Genomic DNA, 27,163 nt, shown 5'->3' with positions numbered 1-27,163 from the left:
AATAATTTGATTAGCAAAAGAAATGTTCACAAAAGGCACACCAGCATTTACAGAATCATATTTGATTTTGTGAACCAACATAAATAATAGTAGGTTGATTCACAAAATATAGAATCATAGTGGGTTACAATTCGACCCACCTTATCAATATTTATGAGGTAGATCACAAAGTGCGACCCAATTCATTTGGCCACTGTCACAGGGATGGTGGCCTGTTGAGGTCAGCAGACCGCAATTCTGTGATTGTTTTTAAATAAAGCAATATTTATTTTAAAAAATGCAAAGCGCCGAGGAAGATTCTGGTCTACTTTCAGACATATAGCGTTAAAGAGCTAATTCTTGGGAGGTGCTTGGCACGCACCTCTCTCCACTACAGAGCAAACCCATATCAAGTTAGATCTGACATCGGGGGTAAGACTGCTCAGAGACAATGGGAGCTGGGCTCTAGGATGCCAGAGTTACGCTCATTGGGGGCCCAGGTCCAAATGAAATTTCCCGCATTATTAAAGATAATGTGGAACAATAAGATGTTTACTTGCCACTTCCCAGAAGAAGTAGATGATGTATTAGCAAAAATGAGAAGTAGTTAAACTTTCCTTTCTTTTTTTTTTTTTTCTCCTCTTGCTTCTATTCTTTCTCTTTTCTTCCTTTGTAGAGGAGTCTACTTAACCCCCTTTTACTACTTTATTTTTTACCCAGGTAAATCATTATTTATGAACTAAAAAAAAAGAAAATCGTGAGAGGGGGAGGAGAGAGAGGAGGGGGAAGGAGTAGGGAGGGAGGGGAGGGGAGAGAGGGGTTAGGTGTTACGTAGTGTTTATAAGTTGGTTCGGGATAGAAGTACCGTAGGTTAAAATCTCACATAGAGGGTGTTTAGGAGTATGGAGGAGTATGGAGGCTCCAAACGGCGTGAGTACGCCAAACAGAAGGGTAGGGTTCCTCGGGGGGTGGGCAGGGAGGGGCACCAAGGGGGAAAAACAAATAAAAATGTCCTCAACTGCCATAACCTTGCTTTTTTTTAAATTGAAATTGAAATTTGACCACAGGCCACTATTATCGGAAGCTGCAAAGGTACTTGTAAAGGGACTTGCACATAACATTAGTCATGGTATTATATAGTAAAATCCTTTCCTGGAACTTAAATGGCATAGGGAGCCCAAAAAAACAGCAAAGAGTCTGTGATTTTTTGAAAGATTCAGAAGCATGTATATTTTTTTTACAAGAAACACATTTAGGGGCGGAAGAGTGCAAGAAAGTATTTATGAAATTTAATTGGGTACAAGAAGTTCTCTGCTCTAAGCAAACTGGTTCTACTAGAGGGGTAACCTTAGTACTACGATCCAACAAAGGAATTAAAATTCATGACTGGGGAACAGATCAGACGGGCCAATGGCTAGCAGCAGTTCTTTCAATTGATAGTCTTAAATTCCTGTGTGCAGTTTACTACGGTCCCAATGAGGATAATGCTTGCTTCCTTCAAAAACTGGAGCGATACCTAATACAATACACAGTACCAGTTATATTGGGAGGTGACTTCAATCTTCTATTGGACCCGCAACTTGACCGTACCTCCAAAACTAAATATAATCCCCCCCAATAAATCCCTCGCAGCCTTAAAAAATATCATGAAAGATTTTTCTTTGCAAGATGTTTGGAGAGTCAAATATGGAACTCTTAGAGAGTATTCATTTTATAGTAAAAAGTATCGCCCATTCTCTAGAATAGATTTTTTTTTGCTAGATCAATCTTTTTTTTCCAATATAGACTCAATTTCACATATTCCAGTAGGACTGTCAGACCATTCAGCGATCAAACTAAAATTATCTCTTAAAACCAGTCACTCAGAATACAGATGGACTTTGGATAGGTCCATCCTATTAGATAATGAGTCTAGAAATAATATTAAGGCCAGTGTAGTGGAATTTTTCTTGTTTAATGAGGGGACGACCTCATATCAAATATTATGGGACACACTTAAGTCTTATTTAAGGGGGACTTTTGGTTCTCAAATGATCTTAAATAGGAAGCTCAAGAAAGAAAGAGATACTCAGGAGTTTACCTTAATAAAACAAAGGAAATTTTATTACAGCAAGCGGTATTGAATGATAGGAATAGAATACAGGGTCTCGAAAAAGAATTACTAGAACTACAGGCAAGATTCAAAGCCCGTGCGGATAAAATAACCAAAGACAGGTGGGAAGCGAGTAAGTTGCGTAATTTTGAATATGGAGAAAAGTGCGGTTCTATGTTAGCTTGGAAGGCAAGGTCAGAACGCAGTAGGAATAACATCAGCTCTCTAACACAGCGGAATACGGGGTTACCTTTAACAGAAGATAAAGGGATAAAAGAAGAGGCAAGAGCCTTTATGGAGGAACTATATCGTGAAAAGAACACACAAGGGGCGGAGGAGTTAGACACCTGGTGGGCTTTGAGAGACCTTCCCCAGCTCAGTCAGACAGACAGAACTTTTTTAGTTGCTGAGATCACGGAGGGTGAAGTAAGATCACAATTGAAAAAAATGTCTGGAAATAAGGCCCCTGGCCCGGATGGGTTGCCAATAGAGGTCTACAAAGACAACATAGAAGAAATGATAGTCACGCAATTAAGGCTTTTCAATAAAATATTCCTACAGGGCGAAAGCATTCCAACCTCATGGTCTGAGGCCACAATTTCTTTAATAACCAAACCAAACAAAGACCCTAAAAGAATAGAATCATACCTACCCATCTCCCTCTTAAATTCAGATTAAAAAATCTATTCTGTAATCCTGGCATTTAGGTTGGCTAAAATCATCAAGTCCATTATTCACCCAGACCAAAGGGGATTCATCCCTGACCGTCAATTGAACGACCTGACCTTCCAAGTAATAGGCGCAATCGATGTAGCAATTGAAAAGAAGATGCCCCTCACCTTAGTGGCCATAGACGCCGCGAAAGCATTTGATCAAGTCAACTGGCGATTTCTATGGAAGACTATGACAAAATTCGGGTTTCCAGAAATCTTCATTAAAGGGATTGAATCCTTATATAGAAGCCCACGGGCTAAAATCTTAGTTAACGGTAGCATGTCTGAGTGGCTTAATATCTCCAGGGGAACAAGACAGGGTTGTCCCCTGTCTCCTCTCCTTTTTGATATCTACATCGAACCCTTTGTTTGCTCCCTGAGACAAGATCAAATAATTAAACCGTTTGTAATGGGAGATATGATCCTTAAAACTGCTCTTTACGCCGACGACCTCCTCCTTTACACATCTAATCCTATTGAGGCTATTCCAAGGCTTTTTGAATTAGCAAAAAATTTCGGTTCAGTATCAGGATATACCATAAATGAAGACAAAACTGACATAATGAGTTGGAATAATCCAGTTCATATACCTGAAACAAAATCAAAAATTAGATACTTAGGGATTTATCTCACAAATAAGTTGGAAGAAATCCCAAAAACGAGTTGGTCAATGGTCATCAAGGAAATAAATAAGCTCTTGACCAGATGGAATACTTTGCCTCTTAATATCTACGGTAGAGTTAACCTAATAAAAATGATTATATTACCAAAGGTTTCCTTCCTTTTTAATTCTATCCCTTTAAAATTCGACAAAAAAGATATTTCTAAACTGCAAGGGAGGATTGGTTCGTTTATATGGTCCACAAAATCCCCAAGAATAGCTTGTAAGAAATTGAGGAGGGGCCTGAAATTGGGGGGGTTGGCTCTCCCGGATCTACTCTTGTATTGTTATGCTTTTCAGTTTAAAAACTTCACACTCTTGGCTAATAAATTGGACTCCTCATCACATGGTAAACTGTATCGAGCAATGACATCAGACCTAATATACGGCCCAGACTTTTTTCTTTATAAATTTGGAGATCAGAAGTTTTTTAAGAAAGTTCGTTTGAAGATTTTACGGGCAGCCTTGGATAATTGGCAATCAATGCGTAGAATTCTGGGTACTCCATATTACCATTTTCATGCCCCGATATGGGACTCTCCTGGCACTCCGGAATGTTTACAGGATCAACTTGCCCTTCCATTGAAAACAGCTGGTATTGCCAACTGGGGAGATTTATGTACTAACTCCTCTCTATTGAACTGGGAATCCCTATCAAATCTAACAAGAGGAACGTTGACTAGATTTAAATTTTATCAACTGTCATCTTGGTGGGGAAATCAGATCTGGTCCCAGGAGGAGGAGAGTCCCATCTTCAAATCAATTAGTAGAGATAAGGGATGGAAGGGTGAGACTGCGTTATGGAATAGGATTTTAGTGGGAAGAAGGGACAACCATGAAGTGGAAATCATTAAGTTATGGGGTAATTCTTCTGTACAGATGGAAGGTAACCTTCCAAAAGTTTGGATGGATTCCTTTTTTCTATCCCATAAAATTATAAAACCTTCAAATTTGCGAAGAAACCATCTCTTTACGTCATACAGGGCGTATTGGTCACCCGCGAAACTATCTAAATTTGCAACGGAAGAATACTTATGTCCAAGATGTAAATCTTTAGCAGCGGACGATGGTCATATGTTTGTGGAATGCCCGGAAATAGCTACGTATTGGAGGCAAGTCTGTGAGTTTCTCGAGGAAGTGTTATCAATTCCAATAAGTTATAGCCCTAGATTAGTTTTATTTGGTCTGTCACAAGATTACAACATAAATAGTCATATTACACAGTTTATTTTTTACGTTATTGTTATTGCTAGGAGAGAGATCTGCAGAGAGTGGAAATCTGAATGTCCTCCAAAATTTGCCGACTGTCTAAGGAATATTATGGATGTAAGTCGTTTTGATTTGTTGTGTGGTGGTGTTAATTCAACAAAACTGTGGTCAGCATTAAACCTATGGTGTGAAAAATGAAATCCATAAGTCCAATGATTATGCCAGAGGTTAATGGTCCGATCCTCCCAAAGAGGCACACAACATCGAAATCGGGAGTTGGATTGGTATTGACCTACCTCTGGGCAATCTCCAACGGCTCTCCATAACACTCGGGCGGAAAAGGACAGAAGTGTTAGTGGCCTGGAGTAAGCTCATCTAGAGATAACATCTACTGGTGGCATGTATGAGGACGAAAATAAAAAAACAAATAAAAAAAAAACAAATGACACACCAGCATTTACAGAATCATATTTGATTTTGTGAACCAACATATATAATAGTAGGCTGATTCACAAAATATAGAATCATAGTGGGTTACAATTCGACCCACCTTATCAATATTTATGAGGTAGATCACAAAGTGCGACCCAATTCATTTGGCCACTGTCACAGGGATGGTGGCCTGTTGAGGTCAGCAGACCGCAATTCTGTCATTGTTTTTAAATAAAGCAATATTTATTTTAAAAAACGCAAAGCATTTTCCTTACATGAAAATGGGCTGCATTTTTTAAAAAAATGAAAAGCTACACAAACCTTTTTTAGGAAGAGGCAATAGCCCATGGGACTATTGCCTACTTCTAAAAAACTTTTTTGTCAACATTTACAAATTGAGAGGGTTGTCTTGAGGACCCCATCCAGGTTACCCCTTCCTTTGAGTTGGTGATAAACGTTTAATGGTTTGCAACTGGATTTCAGTCACAAAACATTAATACATACCATAAGGATTAGGTATTTGGAAATGATGCCTCTGACACACCCCTTCCAAATAGCAATACTATGTAGTTTCCTAAACCCATTTAACAATCTGGAAAACCTTTTCCAAATCATTTAATGGGTTTAACACATATTAAAAAGTGTTTTTACAGTCACAAACTTCAGGTTTACAGAGTCTGAGCATTTGCAACCATTAAAACACTTTGTATACGAGGCCCTTAGTTACTGCACGATCCTAGTACAGAGCAGAAGTGTGTATGGGCATGTGTCATTCAGCGAGTGAGGACTGCTCAAACAGGGTGGGGATAGGAACAGGTACAGTTAGTTAGACTTCAAAATTCAGACTTATCCACTAAATGTATATTTGACGGGGTTGTCACGTGGTTAGGATAGGCCATAGTAGAAACACCACCATTTTACATGCTTATGTTTCTTAATTTGCCTTCTTCCTTTCACAGTGATATTTGACATACATTTGCTTGTGTGTCGATGCAGGATAATATTCTCTGAAACTGCATTGCTTACATTACCACTTCATAGACACACTATCACGACACCTTGAACATTCTGTACAAAGCATAAAGTTAATTGCACCAATGTTTCTGCTTGTTGTTGTATGGTAGGCGACTAAGTTATCGCAATAGAATAAACAATAGCGGCCTGACTTGGGCTACAGCATGGCAGCATGGGTGTTGTTAATATATATACAGCATTGCTTCCTTGTTTAAATTAGAGGAGCATTTCACTGCACTGACACTACGAGGTTGCTGCATGATAGAGTTCCAGCCCAGTTGAGTCCTTTTTACACCTGCAAAGAGAGATGTCCACCCTATGACCAAGATTGGTAGCCTGTGACAAGTACCCTCAGGTAGTGGGGAGTTGTACTACCCCAAAGGGATTTGGCAGATCACCAACCAAGGCAAACTAGGTTAGGAAGTCCTAGGTAGGAGTACATTAGAACACAGTACTCATATGTCACCATATATTCACTGTTATAGAACAATGGTGGAATTGTTAATCTTTTTAACTATTCTCATAATTAAGTTATCTATTTCATTCTACTGATTATCGCAGCACACTTACTTTATACAAGAATCACAATGCTTGAATAAATATTAAAATGCCATGTTGAGTATTTCTTTGGGTATGCATGAGTGACCAAAAGAAAGGGTTCTGTTACCACAATTTTCTTGGGGAGTCAAGGTTGTCATGTTCTGAGGTTGCAGAATTCATCTGTTTTCTGATTGGGTTTGGGGTGCAGATGGTGCGCTTTGAGATAGCAGGACTATAGGCCAACATATCCTAGGGTGTGTACGGACTCGGTCTGGCACAATGCTGACATTTATGTTGTTCAACAAATGCACAGTTTTACCAAGAAGCTACAAGCGGTACGACAGGGTCAATGCAAATTGTAATAGAGCTTTTTCCTCGAATTCGCAAGAGCAAATACAGAGAGCTTTCCATGGAGCCAGGTGAGTATGTACATGTTTTAAAGACGGGCAACAATGAGGTCTCACTACAGCTGCTGTTCCATTAGGCCAATCAGAAATTTAGAGAACATGAAACATTTGTGCAGGGAAATCTAGTTTATAGGCAATTTTATTACTTGCAAATATAAATGCTAAAAAGTGGGATACCTCATTTGCAGTTTTTCATAAGCTAATTGCATCAAACTTCGAGGAGAGACACAACAAATAGTCGTACAAACGCCTTTTCAACAGTGTTTCAATTTGAGGAAGCCCCAATTTCAAGTTAAATGTACTTTCATTAGAATATATAAATTCTCCACTCTGGACTGAAGAGTATGACTGTTCAGCTGCAGGTGTAATATCCAGTTTACCCTGAGTCTACAATTCTCTAAGCTGCCAAGTGATTTGTTTCAAATAAATGTGCCTAACACCACGATGCTTGAAACATGCTTGGAAGAAGTTGATTGTGTCTCTGATTGTACTACTTGCATGAGACATGTTGGTTATTAGCTGAGCAAATCATACACTATTACTCTGAACTCTTGCTTGTTCTCTATGAAGCTACAGAAGATGAGTTCAGCAGCAAGAATTTGCATGCCAACTGAGGGGCCGATTACGATGCCGGACGGACCAGAGTCCATCAGGCATTAATCTGGAACTGGAACCGAACGACCTCCAGTCGTCGGTTCCAGCCCAGGAATTAGGATGCGGCCGAACCCTGTTCAGTTGCAATCCTATGCTTTGCTATGAAATCATGCATTCCGAATGGAATACATGTTCTCAAAGCAAAGAGCAGGTGTGCAGTTCATCCCTGCACCCGGTTGCAGGCACCTTAAGGTGCCTGCAACCGGGTGCAGGGATCAACAGGGGGGCACCATAGCTGCCCCCTAGGCTGCCATCCAGCGGTCTGGCACCCATGAGGGACCTGCTGAGGGCCCCCATAGCTTTTTCCCAATGCATTTTTGTGCTGGAAAGGCTGGCACATAAAAGCAGTGGGTAACTACCATCGTAATCCCTCGGCCGGAAAGAGCCAGCAGTGGATAACTGTGGACCTTCCGAATGACGGATGGGTTCTCTTAGCCCGTCGTGAGCAATTCGGAAGACTGATTTGGATTCACTTCAGGCTGAGCCCATCGAAATGGCTCGGTTGGAAATGAATCTGAATCGGTGATTAAGATGCGGGCAGGAGGGCTACGACCGTCGGTCAGAGCCCTTCCTGCCCGCATCGTAATGGGACCCATAGCCTGTATTTTTCTTGAATTTAGATGGCAATCAATATTTATAGTGTGGCGTGGCTGTGTGGCAAGTATTTTGTCAAGGTGAATTTATAATGTCTACAAGAATTCGGGAAAAGGAGAGTAAAGCAAATTATTCTAATTTACAGAAATAAACCATTAACTGAATTATATTTTACTACATCACATTAGAATGTTTGGTCTATAAATTAGTATGTTGGATTTCGCCTCATTAAGCCTGTGGATTGTATATGCAACACCCACAACAAAAAAGCATTGGCATAGCAATAGGTCTTACCATTTGACCGTATAAGTGTTTAGCCATGCAGCACATGATCCTGGGTGCTGTGCCACATGGGATTGTAGAGCTATACAATCAGTACACAGTGGGTCATGCAGTGCAATTCAGGAATACATACTTGCCTTAAGAAACATTTATGGACACATTCCAAGGCTTTTTAACGCACAGACAGATAGATAATTGCCTCGATACAAGTCAACAGCACTATTACATTCTGTGTAAGACTGCACCACTAGAGTATTGAACACTCTATAAAAAAATCAGTGAAGTACTTTCCAATGGCAGAGAAGTCGAATCCCTCCTCCTCCCTCAATTCACAAGGCACCCTTCTCCAGAGATTTCCATTCAAAACCCTGCTTGCACCATCCGTTTACCAGCAAGCCCCTGCCACGCCCTCTGTCCCAGCCCCTGGGTATAGGAGCACTGAAAAAAGCAACAACAACAAAATGCTCCCATTTGTCAAGTAGAGGGGAAATAATGAATAAACAGGGAAGGCATTGGCATCACTTAATCTTTGCGCACCTAAAATAAAAAAAAATAGCCTGATCTTGTATAATGTAAGTGGCGCTTTTGTAAAGCGCTCCAATACCTTTGGGTCAGTCGAGTTTGTGCACTATAAAAATGCCCCAAAAACCAATCAGGCCTTATGTAATGTAACTAGCGATCATGCAAAGGCTCCAACACCTTAAGATCGCTCAAATTCACATTATATAATATAAAATGGCTCACAGTCCATGGGGAGCTGCAGTGAATGCGCTTTGAATTTTGAGCTCTGAGAGCATGAGGACAACAAGAAGAGGCAGGGGGCATACACCGACGTGGGAGGGATGAAGTTATTTATTTATTGAATTTATAAAGCGCAACAGCTACCCGTGAGGGTTTCCCGGCGCTAATTGACCAAAAGCAACCTGACAACAAAACAGAAAAGAAAACTACTGATTAAAGAGCCAGGTCTTTACTGCTCTTCGAAAGCAAGCATGGCTGTCCTCCATGCGAATAGCCAAAGGAAGGGAATTCCAAAGTTTGGGTTCTAGATTAGAAAAGGCACTACCACCCATTCTGGACAGTCTAAACTTAGGTACACAGAATAGGTATTGAGAAGAAGAGTCGAGAGAGCGAGAAGGGTAATAGGGCTTAACAAGAGACTGAAGGTATAGGGGAGCTACACCCGCCCTAATCTTGTGCATGTAGCTAAGGGCCTTGAACTTTACACGGCTTTCGATGCGGAGCCAATGGAGTTCCCCCAGACGCTCCGTGATATGGTCCGTTTTACGACAGCCGCAAAGGAGCCGAGCAGCGGCGTTCTGAACTAATTGGAGGCGGCCAGTGACTGCCTTGGTGGATCCCAGATAGAGCACATTACCATAGTCCAACCTGGAGGTCACCAAGGCGTCAACCACAGATCTCCGGGTGTCTGAGGGAAGCATCCAGAAGATTTTTCTGAGGCACCGCAGGATGGTAAAGCAGGTGGCTGCTACCTTGTTGGCTTGGTCCTTCATAGATAACCCCTTGTCGATGGTCACTCCAAGGTTGCGCACACGTTTGGATGGGACCGGCAGGGCACCCATGGCAGAAGGCCAATGCCTCGGGCTCCAAAGATCTGGTTTGTTACCTAATACCAGGACCTCCGTTTTCCCGCCATTTAATTTAAGCAGGTTGCTATTCATCCAGCAAGCTATGTCGCTGGGTCCTGCTTGCAAATGGGATGGCAAAGTGGGGTCAGCAAGGGATAGGGAAAAGACGATTTGTGAATCGTCGGCGTAAGTGAATAAATTCAGCCCAGACCTTTGAGCGATATGAGCCAAAGGGGTAACATAAAGATTGAACAAAAGATGACTCAAAATAGAACCCTGGGGTACACCATGAGGGGAAGAATACATTTTAGAGGTGGATGAGTGGGAAACATTTTTAAAGGTCCGATCCTTCAAAAAGGACGAGAGCCAATCCAAGGCTTTACCCCCAATGCCAATGTTCGCAAGAGCTCTGATGAGGATGTTATGGGATACGGTATCAAATGCTGCACTGAGATCAAGCAATATCAGTGCAGCCGTTTCCCGTCGATCCTGAAGCAAGCGTAGATTTTCAGTCACACCTAAGAGAGTAGTCTCGGTGGAAAATCCCAGGTGGAAGCCGGACTGAGAAGGGTGTAATAAGTTGTTGAGCGCAACGTACTGAGACAAGTGTACGTGAATATGTCTCTCCAGGACTTTAGAAAAAATAGGCAATAAAGAAATGGGACAATAATTGGAGGAAACGTTGGGATCAGCAGTGGAGTGTTTCAAGAGTGGAGTGACCATAGCGTGCTTCCAGCAGCTGGGAACAGTAGCAGAATTTAGAGAGTGATTAAGCAGCATGCAGATGGTAGAAATCTGGGGGAGGTCCAAGGAGCGTAGTATGGAGACAGGCACCGGATCCAATGGCGAACCTGACTTAACCTTGCTCAGGGTCTCCAAGAGGGTTAAAGTAAGAAGATCAGGCCAAAACAGGAGTGGAACCGATGGCTGTGATAGAGAGGCAACGGCCACACCGACGTCATGGAGCAGATTGACCAAAATATTACTGATGTTATTAGCTCCTTGAACGGCAATGTCCTGATGTATGTTCTCTATCTTGGAGATGAAATACTGTGCAAGCTCGTCGCATTTATTATTAGATAGGGAGGGAAGTGTGGCCGTAGTCCTGGAGCCAGCAAGTTCCTTGACCACGCTAAACACAATTTTAGATTTATTGACCGCTTCGGAGATCACTTTATTCACGTAGCTTGCCCTAGTCTGGGCACAAGCTTTGTGATAATGCTTCAGCTCAGTTTTATAAGCGAGGCAAGTGGAGGCGGAGTAATCCCTTCTCCAAGCCCGTTCTAATTTTTTGCATCGGGATTTATCGATTTGAAGAGACTCATTATACCAAGGGGCGGGAGTTCTGTGAGTGGTGCTTTTCTTCAGAACTGAAGGAAGACAAATATCAAGGGCTTAAAGGAGCCAGGCATTCACGGCGCAAGCCACAGTTTCAATATCTGCTAGGTCCGGCCGACTAAACGGTGAGTGGTCAGCCAGAGCTTTATTGAGAGCACCTATGTCCAACTTTTTCCAATCTCTCTTCTTTATGCTCCCAAAGGGTCTACTATTAGTCAATGCTTCGGTACTGACAACTGTAAACTTAATTAAATAGTGGTCAGACCAAAGAATCGGTAGGGATGGGAAACAAAGTAAATGAGGAATATTGGAAAAAATGGGGTCAAGTAGATGACCGCCCCTGTGGGTGGAACCTTTATTCTGAAGGGTGAGGTTCATGGCAACCAGGTCGGCAATAAGGCTAGTGCTCAAGCTATTTGTGGGGTCTTCCAGATGCACATTAAGATCGCCCACGACTAAGAAGTTGCTGGACGATGAGAGGACCGAGCTTATGTAATCGGTAAACGGGGCCAGCCAGGTATTTGCCGGACCTGGAGGTCGATAGACTAACAGGCCAGTGAGAATGCTGCTCCCATTTCACAATTAGAGGGGAAAGAATGAATAAACAGGGGTGGCATCTGCATCACTTGATCTCTGGGCACCTTAAAACAAAAAAATGTACCTGCATTGTGTAATTTAACTGGCACTTTTGTAAAGCACTTCAATGCCTTTGGGTCTGTTGAGTTTGTGCTTTATGATAATGCCCCCCAAAATTAATCGGGCATTGTGTAAAGTAACTAGCACTCACGTAAAGCGCTCCAACACCTTTGGGTCACTTGAATTCACATTACATAAACAAGCATCAGAGAAAATAAGATTGGAGTTGCTCAAGCCTTGCCTCTAACTGTACTGCAAGGTTGGGCTGTTGTAGGTCTGGTAAAGCAACAAGCAGCGAAGCGGGATAGGTTTGAGGGAAATCCTCACACTTTGAAGTCAGAAAAAATTAAAGAGGCAATTTTGAAAACTACGTCTGGTGTCTGACATTTCATCTCAGTATTTTAACGAGACGAGGAGATTAAGTGACGGGAGCAGAAGCTGAGCCACCGAAGAAGGCCATACAGTGACACGAGCAGGCATCAAAGAAAGTTTAGTCCCTTCAAATGAATACATAAACACAGAAGAGTAATGTTAACAGTAATTGAGCGGTGCTTTGAGGGAGGAAACCAACCACTAAAAGGGGAGACAAAGAGGAAGGAATACCCACTAGCAAGCAATCATTTTGGAATGGCAAATGCAGGGATGAATAAAAAGACAATGGGCGGGCCGAAAGCCCACAGGGTGAATACAGCATGTCTCGAAGAGATAGCGCATGCACTTCCTTGGCTCAACCTAAAAAGATATCTATGAAGTAGAGATCTTCGGGAACTACTAACTCCAATGATTATTGTTAGATGGAAAATAACTCACAAAAGGTACCATATCACATAATATACATTCAAGCCAATGATCTGCTGAATGTTTGAGGGTGCAGATCTTTTGTAAATTTCCTAAAGCCCCTCAGAACGCGAGAAACTGTTATTACTATTCAACGCCATCTGTTAGATCTGGGGGTCTCTAGTTGGCAATGGTATTCACTTTCGTCCAAATTGGTACCCTTACTTCTAAGTCAGGATAAGGGGATTACACTCCTTATTAACCCCTGCTCACCCCCTTGGTAGCTTGGCACGAGCAGACAGGCTTATGTCAGAGGCAGTGTGTTAAGCATTTGTGTATATGCACAGTAATACAGTGAAAGCACTACAGATGGACACAACTCAGGTTTTAAAAAAATAAGTATTCTTTATATAGACAAAAATCCACAATACTATACTTAAGATTACTTAAAGATGATAAAACGTTGCTTAGTTCAAGTTGATGATAAATGCGACAAAGTTCTCAACATAGTACCTGGATGCATAACGCAAAGTAAACAAAAGGCTTGCAAAAGGGGAGATGCGTCCGTTCTGTGATCCGGTGGAGATGATGCGTCGTGCCTCAATGCTTTCGCAGAGTAGGGGATGCGTTGTGATCCTTACTGGTGCGCAGGTGATGCGTAGATTCTCGCCTGCGGGCCCGTTGCGGTGCGCAAGATGGAGCCTTGATGCAATGCCATGATCCTGTGGCGATGCGAGAAAATGGCGCCCTTGATGCGGCAATGCAATGATGGTGTGTAGATGCCCTGGCAGCCTTGCGACTACTCTGTACTTTGGAGCCACGACAGGCCCTGCGACACGCTTCTCCGGTGATGCAATGGAGACTCTCACGATGGCGTCACGCTTCTCCAATGATGAGACAGCAGGCAGCTTCGAAGAACACACGCTTCCAGAGAGATGCGGTGAAGGCTCGCTTCTCCGGCGATGCAACGATCTCGGCTGCGGCAGCCACACGCTTCCTCTCGGTGCGTCGCGCTACCAGCTCACAGCGACACGCAAATGTCTGGAGTTGAGAATTCCCAGCAACGAAATTCAGAGGAGAGATGAAGTCTTTTGTCCCTGAGAATTCAGCAGGAGGCAAGCACAGTTCAAGCCATTGGAGAATATTCTGTAAATGATGAAAGTCTTTAAAAAGTTCCTTCTCCTTTCCTTGGCAATGAAGCAACCACTGCAGGCCAACCCAGCAAACAGCACACTGGTAGAGGGGCAGTAAAACTCCTGCAGCTTCCTTGGTTCTTCTCCTTGGCAAAAGGTTTCTTGTTCCAGAAGTCGTCTCATTTCTTGGGATCAGGGTCCCAATATTTATACCCCAAAATCCTTTGTTCTCTGAATGCTGAGAGGCCTCTGCCTAGTCCAAACCAGTTCCTGAGCACTTTGTGGTTTGATAACGGACTGACGTTCGAGAAACAAATGAAAGCCGTTGCAGCGGTCTGCTTCGGGCTCCTGCGAGGCTTGAGACCTCTGCTTGGTTTTTTTCCTCCTAAAGTTCGCCAGACCATTGTTCTGGTGTCCATTTTTGTCCAGGTTAGATTACGGCAATTCTCTCTACCTGGGCGCTAATCAGGCCAGCATTAAGCGCCTGCAGAGGGTTCAGAATGAGGCGGCGCGGCTTTTGGTGGCACTACCTAGATCATGCTCGGTGGCACATGTGCTCCCTAAACTTCACTGGCTGCCCGTCGAAAAACGCATTCAGTTTAAGGTGCTATGTATTTCACACAAGATCTTAACACACCAGGCCCCATCAGGACTATCCCGTCTGTTGATGCCCGATGTGCCTGGGCGTTCACTAAGATCTGCCGACCTCGCGCTCGTCTGCGTACCTCGAGTCTGGAGAGCGAGGGCCGGGGGACGCTCTTTCCGCTTTTTGGCGGCAAAACTTTGGAACTCGCTCCCGGCTCACATTAGAGTCATCCCGAACCTTCTGGTGTTTCGTAAGGCCATAAAGACCTGGCTTTTCCCTACGTTTGATGTTTAATCCCTAGGTTGTTCTCTCATGCTCTTGTTTCTCGTCTCTGGTTGCACTGGGACGCCTCGTCGCTGAGGCAGCCATGCGCATTACAAATCCGCAAATAAATAAATTTGTTTACATGACTCTCTTCTTCCTTTCACTGTGCAGGGCAGAGACATCAGCTGCCCCAAAGGAGGTGGAGCCAGCACAGGGGAGGGAAGATACAGCTCTTGAGCACTTTGTTGACATGATCCCTTCTCTCCTTTCACAGTGCAGGGCAGAGACATCAGCCACAGGAGGTGGAGCCAGCATTGTAGAGGGAAGGCCCAGCCCTATTCAGGTCCCAGGTGCAACTCCTCCCTCCCATCTAGATGCAGACCTCTCTATTCACCACCGGGCTGCCCCAGCCTGTCTCCAGGAATCCCCCAGCCCTGTCACTCACAAACCCAGACAATGAATACACAACCTAGCAGAGGCAGGCCTGGACAGTTAGGCAAGAAAATACCTACTTTCTAAAAGTTGTATTTGCAAACACAGAATATTAAAACCAACTTTACTAAAAGATGTATTTTATCATTCTGATTTCAGGCATATTACATTTGAATTTCTACCATGTTCCCTGAGTCAGTTAGGATTATAAGAATGTAATAATCTAACTGCCCATTCTAGCCTATGGAGAACAGGTAGCCTTCAATAGTGAAAAACGAAAATGGCTGTAATTCACTATTAGGACATGCTACACACACCAGAGCATGTCCTACCTTATACTTACAATGCACCCTGCCGTTGGGCCTACCATAGGGGTGTCTAACATGAATCAAAGGGAAGGTTAAGGACTGCCAATTGGGTGCACTTGGCCAATTAGACATGGCAGTGCTAGACTGCACACAGGCTTTGCAATGGTAGGCCTGAGACACACTTTACAAGCTGCTTCGGTGGGTTGCACAACCAGTGCTGCAAGCCCACCAGCAGCATTTGATTTACAAGCCCTGGGCACACATGGTGCACTGTGCTAGGGGCTGACAGATAAATCAAATAACCCAATCATGGAATAACCAATGAATACATTAATTTAACATAGGGAGCACTTGCACTGTGGCACTGATTAGCAGTGGAACAGTGCCCAAAGCATAAAACCTGCAAAAACATATCAAAACAGAGGAGGCAATCCGTCAAAATGGAAGGGAGACTCACGCCAATGATACCTGGTCTAACACCATCTTACTGCCTAAAGAATGAAAAAAGTTGTTTTTTGTTACGATTTAGATTGTACAAAGCATGTAAAAATACATGTAACTTTTAATCAGGTCATGTTATAAAAATCAGAACCTTAAAATATCACACATAAAAAGAATTACTTTACTATTAAGAAAACAGGTTTAGATTTTTTATTATATTTCTAAATATCTAACCTCATTCATGCTTACATATCTCTTATAGGTCCTCAAAAACTGCATATGTTGGTGCTCTGTGCTGGAGGCCAATGTCCAGTAAAACCAGTGGGTCCAAACTAGTGGACAAGACTGTAGGGTCCCAATGTTGAGATTGTCTGAAGCCAGGTGCTCTTTAGTGCACCAGATAGATAACAATACTGAGGCGTACTATTGTTTTTAATGCAATAAATATAACCTTCTCAGAATGAGGAATAACATACAACTCAGCATGGCACGCTAAAGACTGTACTCTTTTATTCGTGGTAAGTTCCAGCAGGTTTGACCTGCCTAAATGTAACTTATTGTGAGATATTCTATGCACCTGGTACTTACTGGATGCACTAAGCTCCACTCAACTAGTAATCCTGATCCCTGGACAAACAGGGGTTGTAAAATTCAGACCAAATAGTAATCAGAAGCTAGGGAGGTCGTGAAGCAGTAAGAAGAACTAGCAGACTGCTAAAATTAAAATGGGTTATGTACTGTACAATAATTCTGCACATCTAGATTTTTCCTCTTGCAAATTGCCCAGAATATCTGTGGTAACTAAGTAAACAAATTCTTATACTGTATTATTCCAAACTTCTTAACTTGTAACAGGATGGTATTTTCACCCAGGGCTAAGATTCACATTACCTCTGGACAGAAAGCTGGTAAATCTGTCCACTACCTAATGATTGTCTTAATTAAAAAAATTAAAAATCCAGTGGATTTGAATATCTGCACAAGCGTTAGAATTAGGGTTGAGGGGAGTGTTTCATTCTGTCCACAGAATTGGCCGAATTTGATGACTCTTGTAACGCGGAGTCACTCAGAGTCACGCGGCATTCCAGACAAATTCCGCCGATCATCATTTTTCCCGCGAGGTTCCCAAAATGGGATCAAGATTTGGGGTCCCCTAGCTTCATTTTATAATGCAGGTATAGTCACGGTCACAGGTACGGTCACAGCTAGTCACATTGAGAGAGCTGCTTCCCGAGTAGATTTACTGCTACTCAGGTAGGTGTCCCACTTGAACAGAAGCAAAATCAATTGGAATGGCTGATCGCTCCAGCGCACCACATGGTGCTGTACGAACTGATATTTTCAGCACAGCGCTTGCTACTGACACTAAATTGCAGTGCGAGCAGCACAGCATGCATATTTCCATCTATCGGCAGAACTCTGCAGAAACTTGCTGAGTTTGTATGCAACTCTGTGGAATTCCACGGAGTGAAACTCTGTAAGTTCTGTCTGCCCCTAGTTCTGACCAAGATAAAGGACTTGGCTCAGAGCATCAAAGTACAGCAGAGAAACATCATGTGTAAAAACCTACATTGAAATATAGTGAGTGCAACTTTGTGGATCAGGACAGTAATCATTTTGGAATATCGAAGCATAAGGGTAAGGATGAGCAATGAGAGAAGTGGCCATAATTATGTTGCTCGCCATATCTCGTAAATTATATTGGTTTCTTCCTTTGTATTGTTATAATGGGAGACAGCCATTACAACGCGGGCTTTACACCGCGCTACCATTACGACGCAGCCATCACAACGCAAGTCGTTACAACGACTTGCGCTGGATGGCGCTATATACTAAGGAATATTATGGTTTCCTATTCAAACACCTTCCCTACTGTTACGTAGGCTGGAGTTGGAATAGTAAATCATACTATTCCTACATCCAGCGCCTCCAGCGCAAGTCGTTGTAACGACTTGCGTTGTGATGGCTGCGTCGTAATTGTAGCGCGGTGTAAAGCCCGCGTTGTAATGACATACATCCGTTACAATGAACTCCACTCAACTGACGTTTTCTAGCCGAATTTCGATGTGTTTTAATACCAGACAATATTTCTTGGCCGAGCAAAGAACTACATATTTGCTTTAAATGTTTTTCAGTGATTTTTTTAAAGGTTTTGCAATAATATGCTTTGGTCAACATGGTCGCCTCCACCTGATTCTACACCCTGTAACTCCACAAGAAAGTTTTTAGATGGCTCCCGCTAGACCCCCAAAGACTTATCACTGAAGCACTGATCACCCACTGACTGGACCATGGAAATTATCTCTCTGTTGGAATCACCACACAACTGTCCAAGAAACACCAGACCGTTCAGAATGGACCAGTCAGAGTGTCTCTCAAAATCCACTATGCACACACATACACACATCCAATTATCTTAAAGACCTCCACCTCATGCACATACATAAACACACCTAAAGCCTGGAATGACCTCCCGTTGCACAATAAAGCTGCCAACTCTATCTTAGGAATTTGCAAATAAACTAAAAACCTGGCTATTCCAATAGGACCCATCAGCTTAGCTCCTCCCCTTCTTCGACGCTAGGGTGTCCCCCTAGTGATATGCATGCCATTCGAATAAACATAACATACGTTACATTACATAATAAAACACTGAAATGTTCTAATGTGTTATAAAAACATGGTCATAGAAAATAATACTGAATAAAATAAAAAAAATTACAGCTACAGCTCAAGGGAATGTAAGAGAATACAAAAATAGTGGAAAACAGCAAAATGCACAAGTTAGGTACTTAAATCATACTCATTTGAATCTTTCTTTTCCTGCCAAAGTGTACCAAAGTTATTGCATTTACCTATGGAACAATAGCCTACCTAGAATGGGTAATCAGAATATGTGCTTTCAATTGGAAGTATGGATTTTATTTTGCACATCTGCTAAACTGTATAGTTGAGTTTGACACAATGACATGTTTTTCTGTGATTCTACTTAATATAACTTTTAAAATATTTCTTCTTCTGATCTTTTGATTTGATATCAGCAACACTTACTTTATTAAAAAATATGTTTTTCTCAGAAGCCCGCACTTGGTGCTATCAAATGTCAGGGGTGCCGAATAAAAAGACTACCCATAGTTCCTCTTCATGCCACTTCCATTCAACACAAGACATTATCTGCTCCTTTACCTCACTCTTTCAGGTACGTTTTCCATCCCTGCTTTCTATCTTTGTCACTTATTTCTGTTTTTCCTTCCCCCCTTTGTGTTTTCCTCTCTCCTGTTCTGGGTCAAAGTCTGATGAGGAAAAATAAGTACCAGTCTCCCAAAATGAATGCCCGTGGGCCCCAACTGTAACAACCGGCTCAAGTTAAGCACTGGATACCAGTGACAGAAAGAACACCACTCTCATTTCTAGGGGCCAGAGGTTCTGCCCTTTCAGTTTTTCCATTGAGCTACTAAATCAAAATCAGAATCTGTGGAACACCAAGTCAGTCGTGTGCAACGAAGAGCGCCTGCAACAAAAGGGCGCCCGCTATCCTACATGAACAAATGCACCTCGGCAGGCATTCGATGAAGAGCAGCCACATGGGTGTCTTCAGAACCCTGACACATCTCTCGCTGAAAGAGCCATTAGCCTTCGCCCTCAAAATGCCCGCAGACATCTTTACTCAGTTTTTATAACATGAAAGAAATGTCACAATACAGCGCATACTACAAACGAACGGTGATGCGTCTCGCCACATGAAAAGGCAATTATGTCAGTACTAAGAAGCAAGTTTGCTTCGTGATGAAATCTGCTTTTTCCCCTGAGATGCCGAGATATTTTTTCAACAAGTGTCAAGATGACAACGAGGAGCAAGCATGTTGGAAAACAAACATTTAAAAGCCAGTCGCATCAATAATCTATAAAAGCAAGTCGCAAACGCAGAAAACGTCTATAAAGTGTAAACACAGATTCTATTTCGAAGTGAAGAAGGTCCAAGAAGGGACTTGGTTTTACTTTGTAAAGGCATCTGTGCAATATCAATACGATGCATTTTATGATGAACTATATATTACACACACACAAACACACCAGTATATTTCATTTGCATAATATGAGCCTAAAGGAGTATTATTAAACATTTTTGTTTTGGCAGTAAACACAGCCATAAAAGTTACAAAACATTAATACGATATCAAGTTAATGAAAAAGCATATTCCATTATTCAGCACAACTCTATAATGACATCACAATAGGCTCTCATCTTACAGGAGCACTGACTTATACACGACTAAAAGTGCTAACTCCTATTCCCACCAAGTCCTATGTTTTCATTAAACCCACGACCCTATCCATCTCAGACATATCTGGATTTCCTGGATCTCATCAATGCTCTTAACAGGAGTAATACAGTAGCGTCAATTGATAAACTATAGCTGTGATAAAAAAGTATTCTATTCAAAATATAATAAATGGTTTTTTTTTTTTGGGGGGGGGGGGGAATAACAACCTATGAACCTGTGAACTTCCAGAAAAAGTAGCCCTATTCAAGTTTCATGGACCACTGTCTAATTTTACCCATGAAAAATTTGTGAGCGAAAACACTTCTCTCAAACATTTGCATGGACACGCAGTAGGAAGTCAAAATGTAACATCAAAATCACCTTAACATTCAACACAATCCTTGATTTAAATTGCACCAAAATAATTATCCAAGTAGGTTTTTGAGAATAACATGCATACTGGCTCTGATTTTAATTGTCAATGCCCCAGGAAACAGAAGGAGAAATGTCAGCTTTTTTCCCATCAAAAACAATGTAAAAGGGATATCACTTTACAATAAAAGTACACATTATACTCATAATTCTAACTGGTAATGTACAGCAGCGTTATATAATCCAAACAGGAGATACCTCCATACGAGGATAGGTCCTGGCTATTACTAAAGTACTTCCTAGACACACTAAGAAAGGATGTGCATTACGGCCACAGCTGCCGACTTTGGAGGTGGGGGAACCAGGTTCAAGTCTCAGCCTGGGCTTAAAATCCTGTGATTCGAGGCAAATCACTCAATTGCCCCATGCCTACATAAAATGAGTGTGTCTTTGTGTAATGTAACTGGTGCTCATGTAGTGTAGTTCCTATCTTCCCAATAGGCTCTGCGCATTGGAATAGTACCTACAGCAGTAAAGGCCTAGGCCAGACGTTAACTAGGTCTACTACTGTCGATACTAGACTTAATTTTTGGGTTTGCCAGCTAAGCTCAGAGTTCGCTAGAAACTTTCTCGAATGTTCAAGGAAGGATTAACTCCCCTGATTAGACAAGAAGGGATTTAGTTTCTGACAACCATAGAACATGACAACTTTGCTCTCCCCTAATCAAGAGTCAATCTCAAGAGTCGTGTGAGCACAAGGCAATTATTTTACTCAGTCAGTACGTGCATTCTTGGTCTCATCAGAATGTAGAGAAAAGGAAGAGACGGGCGTGTTCAATAAAAAGATGTTATTTATTGATCAGTCTCTTTTCTCGTACAAGAGAAATGGATCGATATTATTGCGATACTTATAGTTAAGTAAAGTGCATACATTAGAAGCAATAGTATAAAATAATACTGTAAAAACATTGATATGGTTTCTGAGCCATATGATGTTTAAAATGATTAAAATATATTTACATACACATATACATTTGACTAAACGTACTCAACTGGTGTTTCTAAATACGCCTACCCCGTGTACCTGACCTAAGTCTAATGCGTGGGCGGGAATAGAAAGTTACAGTTTAAGTTAAGTTTGTTTTTGCCAAGTGAATAACTAAAGAATTCTCTAGGAGGGGTTATTCAGTTCTGTACCTGGAAGTTAGGATGAATGAGGAATGGTATCTCTTTCTCTGCTCTCGATATTCCAGGCTGCCTGCGAGGGCTACCCGGAAGCGCCGGTGCTGGGTCTCTCGGCTTGAGATAGCAGCGCGTCTCTCAGCGCGTCAGGAAGGCGGGGCTGCTGCCAGCGGGGTCTGCTTCTGCTCTCTGCTTCGGCAAGTATGGCTGCTCCGTCTTGTCACCACACGTGTGTTTGCATAGGGCAAGGTCGGCAATATTTATACCTTAAAGGTGCCAGGCTTGACGTAAGGATGGACATAGGTACGTCAATAAAGATGTCATACGACTTGCTCGTTAGCACATTCTTTACTAAAGTTCTCTGTGAAATCAAAACAATGGCCGCACGGATTATCCAGGTTGTCATAGGTTTGATTTGTTATGAGAACGTCGTATGCCTTATCAGGGGCTGGAGGAATATCGCTTGTCTAATTGGATCTCAAGCGTTATGACCTAATCAGATAACACGTTCCTGTGCCGTAGTGTGACTGCGTCAGATAACGGTATCTGCATCATGGGGAATTTCTTGCCTCATGGGCTGACTGTTAGTTAACTAGCTAGGTAGTTTAACCAGAATAGGGTCAGGAATAGGGGGATCGATTCAGAACCTATAGAAATACACGACACCCACTCCACGCTAACTATGGTCATATCTACTAATCTATGCATAGTATAACATAGTACAACATACTATAGAGTATAGTGTATACCTTACCACCCCAAAATACATAAATGCATTTCGAAATTTTCAAATATACTGAAAAATTGCAGTCATATATATCGTATGCACTTAAGCTATGAATCAAATGCAAAAGTAAACACGCATTGTTATGCATTATTGTTTGTTGGTATATGAGAAATACACATGAAATGGCTCTTAATATGGCTATACAGAAAAAAAGTCGAAACCATTTCATCACATAAAATATATTGTGAACATACCAGTGGGCAGCTAAAGTCTATATAAAGTCTATAAAGAATCTAAAAAAAATAGAAATCTTAGTTCTCTAGGAATAGTTTCTTACTTTAAGCAGAAGATCAGTGTCCCGGGAAAAAATATATAGAAAAATATTTTAGGGGCTTGCTGAAAAAAGTTGCTGTCCGTGAACTGGATTGTAATTGTTCATGTGACTTTATTTCTTAAAGTTGAAGGCCGAATTCAGGGAACGCCGCGTGCGAGTTTACTCAAAAGTCTCTATTTCTGTTCCGGAGAGAACATCATATCATTCAGGCTTTCGAAAAAACTGTCAACAGCTTCATGGGAAAGTTCCACTAAGTCGGAAATAGGGGTAACCATGCATTCGTGCGCATGATTGTCTCCATTGACATTCTGAATTGCATTGCTGACAGAAGGTCGTACCTGTTCGATGCTGCTTTCATCTTGAACTTCACTACTCTTCAATCGCAGTGGTGAAGATTCCAGGAATGCCGTCATCAGAATTGGCAGCCTTTGAGGGCAGCACAGTGCGTGAACCTTGGTAGGAACCAACAGTGTATCTGCATCCACTGGCGCATCCGATTGTAGCGTCAGACAGGTGTCTAACACGCATTCTTCTCCGCATAGCAGACACCTTAGTACAGGTAAAACACACCTTTGCCACATTGGTCGAAATGATAGAAACCAAGTCATGTTTAGGTCTCTAAGCCGGGAGAGTCCCAGGATTTTTGATATCCGGTCCCGGTATCCAATGGCTAGGATCGTATCTTCCATTGTCGTGAGATTTTGTTCTGTGACATGGGTTGCCATAACGAAAAATAAGGACCAGGAATAGGATTCCTGCAATTAGTCCTAGGATCAGGGGAAGTCCGCCAAAAATCGAATGGACGAAGTCTGGAAAAATACCCAGTATGGCTTTGAATGGTGTTAATGCCATCGAAAATACTGTCTTAAATACCTTTGAGACTCCTGTGGTATCAGAAATATTTAAGATTTCGCTCAGGATTTCCGCGAAATGTACGGGGGAATTGGTTGATAATAATGTATGTATCTCTGCAGTCGTCCTTGCGACTTGTAGATCATACGTTTCTTTAGATGACGTGAGCCTTGTAGGCGTCTGAAGAAGCACTGTTTTCATTCTGCTTAAAGTGTCTATTCGAATAGAAGTAATTTTCAGACCGGGCCATGCCCTTGCCTCCCTGTCTGGAAAGGAGCTGGGGAACAAAGAACGTCCACAGCACTTGACCTTCGCCGTCGTAGTGACGAGATAAGGAGTCCCGGGCATAAGACTACAGCATCTGCGGTCTACAATAAGAATGTAACTCCCATTATAGAGTCTTTGAAAGAATGGTTCTATTTCAGTTGCAGGTGCGCCTTGCTGGTGACATGAAAGGTTGTATGAATTCCCTTCACAGGCTCCGTGCAAACTAATACCGTTACACAGAAGCGTGCCGCTCAGTGACATAGCACAATTGTTGCCACTAAGAAACACTTTCTGTCCTTTGTTACTGACACATGCATGTGAATAGGGCAGGTTCCAAGTTGTTTTAAGGTACCCTTTTCCCAATTTCTCGTACATGCCAGCCTGTATATATTTTTGGCAGTATTGAAACCTGAAGGTTGAGATTGGAATATTTATGATTCCGTGTATTATCCATTCACTGACAGGTCGTTCTGACATTGTCATTGGTAATCTTTCTAGTTTTTCAATGCTCAAGATTGTATAATCAGCACCCTTCTGCGCCATACCGATTTGTCTATCAGTAAGGTTAAAGATTTGGAATAGTGACGTTGTGTTGATTAAACGCCAAGGCACATAGCCTGAACGCAGATTTTGTAACGTCCAGCCAAGCTGTACAATAGAACGCAATTGTGACTGACCATGTTGTAATAATAGTAAGTCTTGCGATAATATATCGATTGCTGAAGACACAATGCTGTCCAATGAAAAAATTCTGGAGGACAGAGTCATTAACCCATTGTCCACTACAGAAAGTGATTTTTCCAAATTAATACGGTCAATTTCCCGTATTCTTTCTGCTGTCTCAATTTGAGTAACCTTCCAGGCCTCATTGTATGCTGCATATACAGAGGCTGCTATGAAACGCTTATGACGCTGTTTGCGTGGTCCCAGTATGAAATCACGCAAGTCAGCACCATCAGTAAGTAAAGTTAGGTGTTGCTTAATTTCAGGCAGTGTGGAAGACTGTAGCCATTGGAGGCATAATTTGCCCACACTGTAGGTTGTTATTATCCCTGGGTGATGTCTTTGAGGATATCTAGGGTCTGGCCTGTTCATTTTGAAACCCTGTGTTTTATTCAGGAATCTATCTTGACAGTTATTTGTATCTGTGGGCCAGATCAACCATTGTTTCCAATCAGGATGTGTTCTGTTTTGGTTAAGTATATGGTTTATGTCTATTTCTTCATCTGTATCAGAGTTATTGCTAAACATTGTTGGCTTTGGAATAGACAGGTTATTTAAATCTTTGATTTTTGCTAGGCCAAGACAGGTGGTTTGTTGGACGGTGTCATTTAAAAATATCATTTGTTCTGGGATCATGCAGGCTCTAAACAAAGCTTCTAAACCCTGTACTTGCCATTCTTTTGTACCCCAAACACTTTTCAAATCAACATGTTTGTCCCAATAATCAAATCCAAAAGTATTCATTTTTTCAAAGAAATAATCTGAATATATCAATTTTGTGATGGTTATCATGGTTTTCATCCCTGTCTTGTTTGACAATTTGTAATAAAATGTTTCAGCATTAGTTATGTTAAAACCTGAAAAATATGAATATTTGTCATATACGGTTCTAGAGCTCCCTTTTGGAGGTGTAGCACAATGTTCCCATTGATTATAATTTAAAACATTTCTAGGTTGTGCAGATTTATGCAAGAAATGGTTACCATAATGGTTATAGCAATACATACTATCATAATTTGTAGAACCCTGTAAATAATCATGTTTTGTAAATTTAGCAGACATTACTAAGTCAGACATCATATTGTTTATACTTTCAAAGTCCCAATCATCAGCAAATGAGTTTGGTTTTGCAAAGTCACTCAAAGAGATCTTAATTTGGTGTGGATATTTCAGGATCTCGACCGGACCATAAATTTCATAGTCAGTGTTGTCCCAGGCTACCCCACCAGGTATTGGAATTGCTGTGAAGTTGGCTGAAGAAAGTTCTGAAGAAAGTTCTCTTTTCTCGACGTGTGAAGATGTGTGTGGTTTGAGGACCAAGTTGATGTTCTGACTTGCTGTGTCCATTTTAGCATATTTTCCCTCAATGAAGCGTCCCAAGGTAAATACCATGATGAGCCAAAGTATGAGGATAAATGCACCAAAACCCACCCAAAATTCAATCCATGGAGAAATCAGATATGTTTCTTTTAGTTTTTTCAAAAGTTCCTTCGCTTTGTCTTTAAAGGATTTTGATGATGGCTGTGTCTTTTGTTCGCTGAAACCGTCAGAGGAATCATCGAAGTTGATGAAGTAACCGGATGCAGTTCTGTCAATTGTTCCAATTGGTTCAGGATTTTTGTTTCTTGCATTTTCACTTGGTACTTCAGTATAGATTGGTGTGTCTCTGCTAAATGTCTTTATTTGGGTTTTCAGAGGTCTAAGTTCTATTGCATTGTTGCATAGTCCTTGTTGTTCTTCTGTAGGCGTTTCGAATGTGATGAGCCTCTTTGTTAGGACCTCTGTACTGGTAGCAAACCTTGGTGTTCTGCTACTTATTGGGAGTCCACTTGGCCTACTGTTTGTTATCGGCCACATGTTGTGGTTTTACCAGGTCGATTGATACAACTCGGTTCTCCTTTTTTCCAGCAAGTGGCGGTAGTACAACTGATCTTGTCCCGTTGACAGACAAGACAGGAACTGCTTTTCTGTAAGAAGGCCCAAATTCCTTCTTTACCGCGATCTTTTCCCTGACTAGATCCCCGACTTTTGGAATCCAGACAGGTCTTGCTGGGACAGGTGGTGAATCTTCAGTGGTTGTTGGCTGTTGTTTCAACTGTATGTTGCTCAGGTCTTTTCTTGTTTTGTTTAAGTCCTGCAAAATAGCCAAACGGTCTTTGACATCAAAGGTTTTTTCTGTTACCACTGAAGTCTGACTATCAAGGTCAGAGATCAACATCCTAGTTCCGAATAATAATTCGTACGGACTGAATCCCTTCAGAGAATTTCTTGGCAAGTTATTTAGACTACGTTGGACACTTATTAGATGTTTGACCCACCCAGCTCCCGAACCTAATACCTTTGCCGTTATAGATTGCTTT

At 41.9% G+C, this 27,163-nt stretch overlaps 1 protein-coding gene across 1 annotated transcript in view; it reads right to left on the bottom strand.

The window, feature by feature from the left end:
• Positions 1-27,163, bottom strand: part of OTUD7A (OTU deubiquitinase 7A) — a 681,211-nt gene that overhangs the window by 185,376 nt on the left and 468,672 nt on the right. The gene's annotated exons all lie outside the window — the stretch shown is intronic.

This window comes from Lissotriton helveticus, chromosome 3_2 (genome assembly GCF_964261635.1).
Source record: "Lissotriton helveticus chromosome 3_2, aLisHel1.1, whole genome shotgun sequence".
In the NCBI taxonomy this organism is placed as follows: domain Eukaryota; kingdom Metazoa; phylum Chordata; class Amphibia; order Caudata; family Salamandridae; genus Lissotriton; species Lissotriton helveticus.
This window is presented reverse-complemented; position numbering and strand designations above follow the sequence as displayed.